This window comes from Rousettus aegyptiacus, unplaced genomic scaffold (assembly GCF_014176215.1).
Source record: "Rousettus aegyptiacus isolate mRouAeg1 unplaced genomic scaffold, mRouAeg1.p scaffold_m13_p_13, whole genome shotgun sequence".
Taxonomy (NCBI): Eukaryota; Metazoa; Chordata; class Mammalia; order Chiroptera; family Pteropodidae; genus Rousettus; species Rousettus aegyptiacus.
The window spans coordinates 3516486-3528062 of NW_023416288.1; positions in this window are offsets into that span (position 1 = coordinate 3516486).

An 11577-nucleotide genomic window follows, 5' to 3' on the forward strand; every position below is an offset into this window, starting at 1 on the left:
TAAATTGCCATTATAGAATAAAGAAAAGACTGGCGAGTGACTCAGATTCAAATGTTGTGATTCAAAGAGCTTTTCTATTTGAGTCATGCCTTTTTCTTATTCTAGGTTTGGAATTGCCTCTGGGTTCATGTTCAGAATCACTCAAGGTGTCCCCTCCTGTCAACAGCATCTAGGAACAGACCAGTGTTGCTGTTCTCTGATCTAAAGTGATCTCATGGGTTTCCCCTTGAAGTGAGGGGTTAGTCAAGGGTAAAGTGAACCCTGCCAACGGCCCTTCCCACCTCTATTCTGCCTTTCACCATAGATTTCTATAATAAAGGCAGAGTCACCCAAGGCTTGGAATTGGGATGAGCTAGAACACCTGCAAACTCTTCAGTTGTCATCAGTAAAGACAGATTGTCTTTCTACATCTTCCCAAATCCCTCTGTTGCCAACTCTTACCTTGTCCTTGGCTACCAGAAACTCCAGAAGAAAGCTATCCCAACCCTTAATCTAAAGCTTTGTTAGGCACCAGGTAGATTGTAGGTGTTCAGACAGTTAAGCATCTGGACAACTAATTACAGTCATCAAATATGTGACCAGGAAAGCTGTTTTAAGGAGGAGGAAATAATAAAACTAGCTTGATTCATGCTAAGAAGTTACTATTGATAGAAAACTATTTTGAAACTATAACATGATTCATATGTGCTAAATAACTAATAGAAGCCAGTGTCATTGACAGCATTGAATTAGAAACACTAACACTCAAATCTCAAACCTGACTGTTAAAAATGTTTTTCTCTTACTGCCACAAAGAGTCAGTAGTGAGACCCACTCTTTTCCCAAACTGCATCTTAATAATATTAGGACTATAAAAGAGAAAACAACAGAATGGTTGGACTATGTAACACTGCTAAAGAGATTCTGGATGAGTTAAAAGACTAAATGTTTTGATCCCAAACTACTCTATGATGGCTTGGGATGTGAAAGCCTTGGAGGGCAAGAGACTTGGGATCCAGATCCAGACTGTAAGTGTCTAAGGCTCTGGGGACTCTATTTTCTCACCTCTAGAATTGTGGCAAGGGAGAGGGCACATCAGGTGAATTCTAAGCTCTCTTTATGCAGTAAAATTCTCTTCTACAAAGAGTGACTTTGCAAAAAATCATAAAACCCAGTACTTGAAAAAAAAAATGAGACAAGACTTAACAAGAGAGAGACTCTGGTGATGTAAACACTTTATTTAAAATTGAAAACTCTTTCTGAAACTCAATTGTTATAATTTTTCAGGTGATGGGTACTTAATGTTTTCAGGTGAGTCGTTGCTATCTATGACCTTGGGAAATAGAAAGAGATGATTTCTAAAATCTGTTACTTAATTGATTTGTAGAGCTTTACCAAGGTCAGTATCAGATCCTACTCCAGAGTATAAAGATTCTAATAATGAAGCTCTTTTAACTCACCATGGGTTTCCTTCTGCCCCTCCCCCACCTTGGTTTTCTTTAAGGGCTTTTCAGAAATCAAGAAATACCTCTTAGTTAATCAGTCACTAGGTTAGCAGTGGCAATCAGATAGATTAAGTGTTTCAATGCCCCCTGCAAATTAAGATCAAATAGATCACAAGGCTCTGATTTAATTGTATCTAATCTATACCACTTTGCAAGGAGATAGGAGCTCCACCTGTGGAGAAAAATGAGCAATAGGAATATTGCTCATTTCTCTTTTTCCTCTATTTTGAATTGGATTCTGTTTAAGAGTCAGACCTTTTATAAGTTCTTTTCACTTTTCCATAACCCAGGTAAAAGTATAAGTTTTTTCTCTGAAGGCTAAACACCTCCATAGCTTGTGCTAGAAGAACCGTCTCTCTGTTAACCTTTTAAGTCCTCGATAATTTCAGAACAATTCTGTCTGAAGGTAAGTAGTGACTGCTATTGAATAAAATACTATGGAAACATAACCATCATTTAAGGTATGATTTTGTAAGTCTATAATGGAGCAATATTAAAGTTTTAAGTTCAGTGTGTACATTCTATTCTCCTTCAATGTAGTACTAGTTGGCCTTTCTGATCTTAAAAAAAAAAAATTCTATTTGCTCTTTATTCTGAACTTGCTTCATGGAGTTTTCACTCGAGGTGCACCTTGATTGAAAATTGATGATTTCATTTGGAACAGCTACCCTAGTACCTTTAATTTATGGATCATATTTGAAACCACTGCCTGGATTATCTGCTAAAGATGTCTTTATCCACAAAGTTTGTCTTTCCTACAATCACTTGAGTCTTTTAAACCTCAGTTTCAGAACTTTTGAGAATCTCCCCAAGCCACAGAGCATATATTTTACATCTTATAACCCCAAACGCCCCTCTAAATGAAAAAGAACCCCATCCAGATACTTTCTTTTACTGCTATAGTGACAAGCAATCCGAACTCTCAGTGGTTTATAACCACATTTACTTCTAACCCACACCACATGATGGTTGCTGGTTGGCTAAGGTTCTGCTCCAGGCAGTGGGCCTAAATGTGGATCTTCTTGTATTCTCCTTGTGAGGTTCCAGTTGAAGGAGCTGCCTCTATCTGGGACATGTTGTTGGCATAAGGACGGAAATATAAGAGGCTGGGAAAAGTTATAAAACTGTATTTAAAACTTCTGCTTAAACATAGCATGTGATTCCGCGGGGCAAAGCATATCATATGAAGAGCCAAAAGTCAATGTGCTAGGGATATAAAATTCCCTTACAGGAAACAAACGAGTGAAAACTTAAGAGCATGAATCAAATTTATTACATCTATCCTATGACAAAACTTTAAAATCAACTTACTTTTCAAATGTTTCCTGGAAAGTCTATATGTATATATAATATTTGTTTAAAGGCTATAGACAAGTGGTCTCCAACCTTTTTGACACCAGGAACCAGTGCTCCTATGAGAATCTAAACCCTAATGATGTGAGGTGGAGCTGAGGCAGTGATGCTGAGGAGCGGCTGCAAATACAGATGAAGCTTAACTTGTTTGCTTGCTACTCACCTCCTGCTGTGCGGCCGGGCTTGCAACTGGCCACAGACTGGTAACTTCCTGGCCAGGGGGTTGGGGACCCCTGCTATATTTCGTTTAGAATAAACGTTCATCCTACTCATTTTTTATTGAAGAATCTGCCTCTACTTGGTATTTTTTAATGGAAAAATTAATAAACTGAAAAAAGTCCTCTGAGAAGATAGATTCAGAATGAATTTCTCCACTTTACAATATTGAGCATGATGCCTACTAAAGCATCTTTGATCAGAAATGGCATTTAGTTTGAAAGTGGAGAAAATTTATGTTGCCTTGTGAACTCTCAAAAGCTTACAGTATTTTCCAAATGAATATACACCTTAAAAAGAAAAACACCTTAGTATACCCACAGTAATAACACAAAATTGTTATTGTAATGTTATCTAAATGTATATATCCAATTTTATCTACATATTTAAATCATAAACTTAACTTGACTTTCAATAATGGCAGCATGAAGAAGGCAGTGCATCATCACCTCCAAAACAAGTATAAAACGGAATAAAATTGTCAAAACAGCCATTTTAAGTCCTTAAAGGTTGACCAAAGGCAAACAACAAATTGAGACGTGTTTATTCTTGAAGAAATACCGGAACTTGGATAAGAAAAGTGGGACTATGGTCTCCTTGCCTGGAATGTATCCCTTTCTACTTATCTCCAGCTCATTTAGCATATTGTTTTAGTAGGGCAGAGCCAGCAGTGAACACCATCAGCTTCTGCCAGAAGGGGAAAGACTTCATTTGGAGCGAGGACAAAAGTTCATGCCAAACGACATTATTACTGAAATTAGCAACCACAATAGAAAATGAGTATGGATAATTTATGGCTCTTCTACACTGAGGTTCTACTTTGGGGCAAGCTATAGACAAGTCAAAAATTTAATGAAGATACCCTGGAAATGAGAGAGCCACAGGAAAACTAGATAAGCCTTGCACACATCCCTGGCCAACTGAGGAATGACATGCACATTCAAAGGAGACAGAAAAGAATTTGTTGGAAAGTCAAAGCTGAGGAAGACTTGAGAAATGCCGAAATCCGTGGTCAGAGGATGGAAATTTTATAGGTTTAATGTACTTGAGTATAACTGCTGCCCAAATCATTTCCTGACCATTAAGCTATGCAGACTCACGGAGAAGCTTTAGGAAACCAGGCTAAAATTTTTATATAAGAATAATATTAAAAAAAAAAAAAAACTTGAGCAGAGATATCATCAACCACACACTATGAGAGAGACAGAGTCTATAAGTTAAATCCAGGCAAGTTACTGAAAAAAGTCTCTTAGAGGGAAAAATCAGAATCTAGATTTGCTATAACTTATCTTAAAATGTTCAGTTTTCAAAAAAAAATATTGAGACATACAAATAAATGGGAAAATCTAACTTTTACTCAGGAGAGAAATTAGTCAGTGGAAACTGACTGAATGGATCTCAGTATTGGTTGTAGCAGACAAAACTTCAAAGCAATTCTTTTAAAATATGTTTTAAAAATGAAAAGAAACCGTGTTTAAAGACAAAATATAGCAACTATTACTATACGAATAGAGAATCTTGATAGATAGAAACTACAAAAAGAATGAAATGGTGATTCTAGAGTTAAAAAGTACAATAACTAAAATGAAAAAAATCACTAGATGGGTTCAACAGCAGATCAGTGAACTTTCCCTGGAGATAAATCAAAGAAAAGTGAAGAACAGAAAGAAAAAAAGAGTAAAGAAAAATAAGCAGAGTTCTGTAGGACAATATCAAGTGTACCAAAAAATGTGAAATGAGAGTCCCATAAAAGGGCAGAAAGATTATCTGAATAAATAATGGCTGAAAACATCACACAATTGATAAAAACATTACTCTACAAAACCAAGAAAGTCAACAAATCTCAAGGAGAATAAACATAAAGAGATCCATATATAAACATAGCTTAGTTAAACTGCTAGAACTAAAGACAAGGAGAAAATATTGAAAATAGCAAGAAAGAAAAAACAATTCATAGAACACTGGAATGACAGTACAATTTATGGCTAATTTTTCACCAGAAACAATGGAGGTCAGTGGCATTTGGATGATATATTCAAAATGCTAAAAGGAAAAATAACTGTCCACTAAGAATTCTATAACCAGGAAAACTGTCCTTCAAAACTAAATATCACTTAGCAATTTTTAAAAAGGAACAAACTATCGATACGTGCAATAACCTGGGTGAATCTCCAGGGGACTATGCCTAGAGAAAAAAAGCCAATCTCAGATGATATACTGTATGATTCTATTTATATAATAATGTTAAAATAACAATTTTATAGAAATGGAAAACAGATCAACAGCTGTTAGGGGTTAAGGAGGGAGTAGATATGGGAGGGAAGTGAGTATGGCTCAGAAAGCTACATTAATGGAAGTGTTCTGTTTCTTGCCTGTATCAATGTTAATATCCTACTTTTGCTATAATATTATAGTTTTGCTAAATGTTAATTGGGGAAAACTGAGTTAAGGGTACACAAGAATCTTCTCTGTATTATTTCTTATAACTCCATGTGAATCTACAATTCTATTAAAATAAAAAGTTGAATTTTAAAAATTATGTGTAAAATTACATATAAAACTGAAAATGTATTTTAAACTTAGGGGAAAAAAGATATAATAAAAAAAAAGTGAATGGACCAAACACTCTAATCAAAGATTAGAGATTGTCAGACTGGCTAGAAAACAATCCAAACGTCCATGAACTGCTAATGGATAAACAAAATGTATTTTATGTATGTAACAAATTTATTCAGCCATAGAAATGAAAAAACTGATACATGCTACAAGGTGAATAAACCTCAAAAGCATTATGCTGAGTGAAAGAAGCCAGACATAAAACATTCAGTTTTTAAGAAACTTTCAGAATAGGAAAATTTCCAGAGACAGATTAGTAATTGCCTGGGGCTGGTGGTGGAAGCAGGGGCACGAGACAACTTTTGGGGAAAATTAAATTATTCTAAAACTAAGTCGTGGTGATAGTTGCACAATTGTAGAAATTTACTAAAAAATTATTGAACTGCACACTTACAAGATTGAATGTTATGGCATGTAAATTATACCTCAATAAAACTGCTTACAAAATTAAATTTAAATTCCTCCTGTTTATACTTCTTTTAAAATCTGCTTACGCAATTATCAACCCAAAAAGAAATTTACAAATTAACTATGTCAAACCATCAAACTAATAAAATGCATATTAACATTTCCAGAATATAACTGAGGAATTTAAAGATATCAACTACTAAAAATCTTTTTCTTAAATGTTATTTATTCACATGCTAATCAACTTTATGCAAGTTGATATACAAAGACAAGACCAACTCAGTAAGTCCTCTCTCACTGTGAATTTGGACATGGTTGATCTAGCATAGGTATTTTAGAGGCTGCAATGTGTAGACTACAATGTGCCCGTGGTGACTCAATTCTCACCACTCTTTTTCCTCCAAACTACTGTATAACTTTCTTTTGCATAGTTGGACTGTAATGTGCTTTGGCTTTACTTGGTGCCTAGATGTCATTCACAAGAACGTAACCTGCACAGGACCAGGAACTTGTTTTGAGTCACCGCTGTGTTCTCAAAGCATGGAACAATATATGGTCTATTGCACATACCAAAAAAATAAATGAATAAATTTATACATAAAAACCACTTATATTATATGTTATTACTTCACAATATTACTCTGATGCACAGTATCATTTTCAAATAATATTATTGTAGTCACTAAATAAGAAATTAACATCTTATTCTTTGAAAATGATTTTCAATTACAAATTATCACTGTCCAAAATAAGAGGTTTTTTGAGGTTTGTTTGTTTGTCTTTGAAACTAGTAGGAGCTGTATAATATTTGTGGGATGAGTGTTATCATCTTGACATTGGGATGTGCAATGGACCTGGACATGCTTATTAACACATTTAAAACTAACCTCCTTGATGGATCACACTCGACATCAATGCAATCATAAATATATAACCCTCTTCTATTTTAAAACTTTATGAATACTGTTTTTCAGCCTGTTTCCCCACCAAACAGTAAGTGTATCAGATAATTTGAAATATGCTATATTAATTTTTAAATTAACACCTAATTTAAAACTAAAATTAAAAATTCTCCTAGAGAAGTCACAAATGCTGAAGAATATGTCATGTGGATTTTGGTTTAAGACACACGAGCCTAAATTATTATGCAATTTACCTGATAGTGTTTGCCATTTACATGAGTATTTATATTTTATTAGTGACCTCACTGAAAGCATAAAATAGTGCTTCAACTAATTATTCTGTTGGGAGGGATAGTCTACTTACTAAATATTTAATTGAAAGCACCTGCTTTTAAATATTTTTCGGTCCCAATTCATTCCTATTGCATTTTATGGTGGAGAATTCTGAAATCTCACCTGAGTATTTCTTCAAATGCTGAGGCAGATTCTTGGTTGCACACTGGGAGGGAAGAAGAGCAATGAGGACTGCTCACCAGCAACCTTCTGGCCTACTTTCAGGCAGAAGCAATGGAAACCCTTTGGAAGAAAAGTCTAGTTGCCCTCCTAACTTCCCACCACAGAATGTCATATCTGACACCTTTTCATTTGGTGATCTTGTCCACACAGAAATCATTTCCGTCATTCGCGGATATAAACAAATATTAACTAGTGCCTACTGTAGGTTGTACACTGTTCTGCTTGCTTGGGTTAAGGATGTGAACAAGACACAGTCCTTGCCCGAGGGAGCTCACACGATCACAGAAAAAGGACAAAGTGAGTACTGCAATGCAGTGAAGTATGTTCTAACATCTGAAAGTGATGTTTTCTGAAGGCACTGAGGGAATCTAACTGGCCTGAGATGCAAGAAAACTCCCTTGGTGAGGAATAGATTGATAAGGGCATGGAGCGGCGAGAACAAGCAGGGAGGTTGTTAGAGAAGAGAGAACAATAGGAATAAGGACACTACGGCAAAAGAACTTGGAATTAAAGAGGAAAGGTGTATCTATTTTCTTATTCATTCTTCTGTTCGTCCATCCATCCATCCATCCATCCATCCATCCATCCATCCATCCATCCATTCATCCAACAAACATTCATTCTTTATCTCTTAAATTCCAGATGGTGGGCTGAGTGGTAAGGAGTCAAAGGTTATTTGGATTTGACCCTTGTTACTCTAGAGGAACTGGAGTCCAGTAGTTCAGAAGAGACCTAAGTAAACACAGGCCCTCCTGTCTGTTTTTTGCATCTGTTCCGTTCTCCCTATCTCTACTACCAGGCTAGTTTATTAGTTTCCTCTTGCCTGAACTACTAGATAGCCACATTATTGTACTCCTTGCTTTCACTTTCTACTATTTATCTTTCACACTGAAGACAGTGTACCTTTTGAAGTGCAAATATGATCATGCCATTGCATCTGCTTAGAACACTTCATGGTGTCCCACTGCTCTGGAACTAAAGGCAATAAGCCTTAGCATGCATTTGCCTAGTCTAGACACTTCTTCTATAAGCCTCTCTAGCCTCAGCTTATTTTATTTTCACTTTCTCGCTTACATCTCCAGCCACACAAGCCTTCTTCATACCCTTGTTCTCACCATGTTCTATCCTTCTGCCATAGAACTTTTTCACATGCTGTTCCTTGTGCAGAAAACGTTCTTTGAAAAATTTACCTTTCCTCATCCTTAAGATCTCAGTTTAACTCTTATTTGTTTTCCCAAAAGCCTTTGCTGACCTCTTAGACTTCATATTCCCTCATGATCTCTCAGTTGCACAATTAATCACCATTATAATTGCATATATATTTATGTGACTGTTTGAATACCTCCTGTTTCCCTCTCCAGACAATAAGTGTGTATTTTTCCTTAATACTAAAAATGTAACTCTTAATTCAGTGCTCAGTGAATGATGGCCACATACAGTGTGGTAGGTTGCACTTTCCAGAAATGGCCACAACAATATCTCCCATTCCAAATGCTTTTCTTAATGTGTAGTTTTAATGCTCCTCCTGTTGAGAGGTGGGAATTATGTTCTCTTCTCTTAAATCTAGGCTGGCTTGCGATTACAACAGAAGTGATGTTATGTGCCTTCTGAGGCTAGGCTGTAAAAGGCAACAGCTTGCATCTGGTTTCTTTTGAGACCTTTGTTCTCGGAATCAGCTTCCAAAACATGAAGAAGTCCAAATAGCCTATGGAGAAGCCCATAAGATGGGGAAATAAGACCCTCCATTCCATCACTCTGGTAGAACTCCCAGCTGACAGCCAGCACCATTTTGCAGCATTCTGTGTGAGCTATCTTAAAAATGGATCATCCAGCCCCCAGTCGAGCCACTCCAGCTTTTACTATGTGTAGCAGCAATGAGCCACCTCTGCAAAGCCTTTCTCCCAGATAAATGATTGCTATTCTTTTTAAGCCATGAAGTTTTGGGGTGGTTTGTTACACAGCAGAGATAACTATAATATATAGTGAATGAGATTCATACTTTACTGAAATATTATCAGATTAGATTGTTAAAATCACTAAATCAGATTGATTATTTAGTTACTTGCAAAGTGCTTTTCAATCAACCATTTTAATAATTGAATAGAGCAGAAGAAACCATCAGAACATCACATTAAAGAGTCGCAAAATATCACATTAATATAAAGAATTTATATCTTTTCAATCAATCTAGATCCCAATTCTATGCTTTATTTCTGTCCAATCCCTTATTCCTTTTTAATCTCTTCTTTCCTATATAATTTCCAATTCTTATGTTATTTAAGTCTACTAAATTGCCTTGTGGTACAGGGTTCAATGGTAATTGGTATGTGTTGGTAAAGAAGCAGCTTAAAAGACTATTACAAGGATAATAGAAATACCTGATCAAAGGAATTTTCAGTGATAGTTCTTCTGAACAAAGTGTCTAGAATGGTTTAGGTTCTTAATTTTACTTTTGCATGCTTTGTGGAGTGTGTCTTACTAGATATGTACTAATCGAGGGACTTTGTGGATTCACTGCAATATGGCTGATCATTAAGCCAGTCAGGTTATCATGGTTGCAGTATGGGGGAACATAACTCTTTGGAGTACATCTTAAGAAGCACTGTTGCAGTCTCCCCTCAGAAGTTAAGCACCTACTGATAGAATGCAAATAGAGCATGGTACGTTGTGAATAAAGAGTGACAGATACTGAGTCTGGATACCTGGGTTTGAATCCTGACTTATCATTTATTGTGTGATTGAGGCTCAATTATTTATTCCAAGGCTCAGTTTCTTTAGTCGTACAATGGGTACGAAATGGTACCCCTTCTGAAAGATTGTGGGGAAGGTTAAAAGAGATAATCCACACTAAGCGTTGAGAAGGTACTTGGCTATAGAAAGTGCTTAGTAAATACCAAGTCTTACACTGTATACACCGTGACTCACTGATTCTAGGTTCATTCTAGATGGCCAGTCTCTGCTTGACCTTTATAAACAGATGGTATGTGTGAAGCAGTTTTGAAAGAAATAAGTCAGTTTACAATTTTCAAAACTACTTCTCACTATGTCAAATCATTCGCCTTCCCACTTCAGTTGTCTTCATGTTTGTCGCAGTTTTATTACAAGTTCACTAGGTGAAGAACAATCCTAACTCTAAGTTTGCCCTAGCAACTTGGGGAACCAGAATATAATTTAGAAAATTAAGACCACGGTACACTGAATGATACCATAGTGTTTTCAGCAAATTACCAAAAATGCCTACCTTATTTTCAGAAAGTTGTTTAATAAAGTTTCAGGTAAATCTAGATGAACAACTGTGTAAATGTGATCATAAGAACTTTTTCCCAGTGATGTTAAAGGGAGAATAATGAAGTATGTTTCCTTTTTCAAAGGTTTTATCGACATAGTGTGGTGGAATTTCACTATATTAAGGCACAACTGATATAATGAAACATAAAAACGGATTGAGACAACTAAAGACTCAAAATCAACTGTGTTGGCAAATCAAATGCTTTCTAGTCATGTAGATTCTAGACAATGAAGAAATCTCTTCAACTGCACTGCCTGATCCAGGCCTGCAATACAATATCAAACAGTTCCAGAACATTATGTTTCTATATTAAAATTAATATGAACAAATTAATTATGTTTACTCCATGATGTGAGCCTATTAAAATTGTGCTATTATTACATAATTTTTTTTTTTTTAGTAAGGTTTATTTAGAGAGTTGCAGATACCAAAGACTGGCAAGCTATTCCTCTCAACAACTTGGCTCCTACATGATTATTTTAACATGGAAATAAAATAATAAGTATTACAATGATAATGATGTGGATAATAACGGTTTGCACACCTAGGAGAGTTCCAAGTGCTTCACACAAATGATCCTAATTAATCTGGACAGCAGTACCATGTGGAGATGAGATTCCTATTCTCATTTTGCAGATGAGGAAACTCAAACTTAGATAGGTAAAACAATTTGCCCAAATCCCACAACGTTAATAAGAGTCAGAACTGGGACTTTAACATATGTCTAACTTCAGGGCTAATTTCTTAACCACTATGCTGTTGATAAAGTGAACTGCATCAAAATTAAAACTAT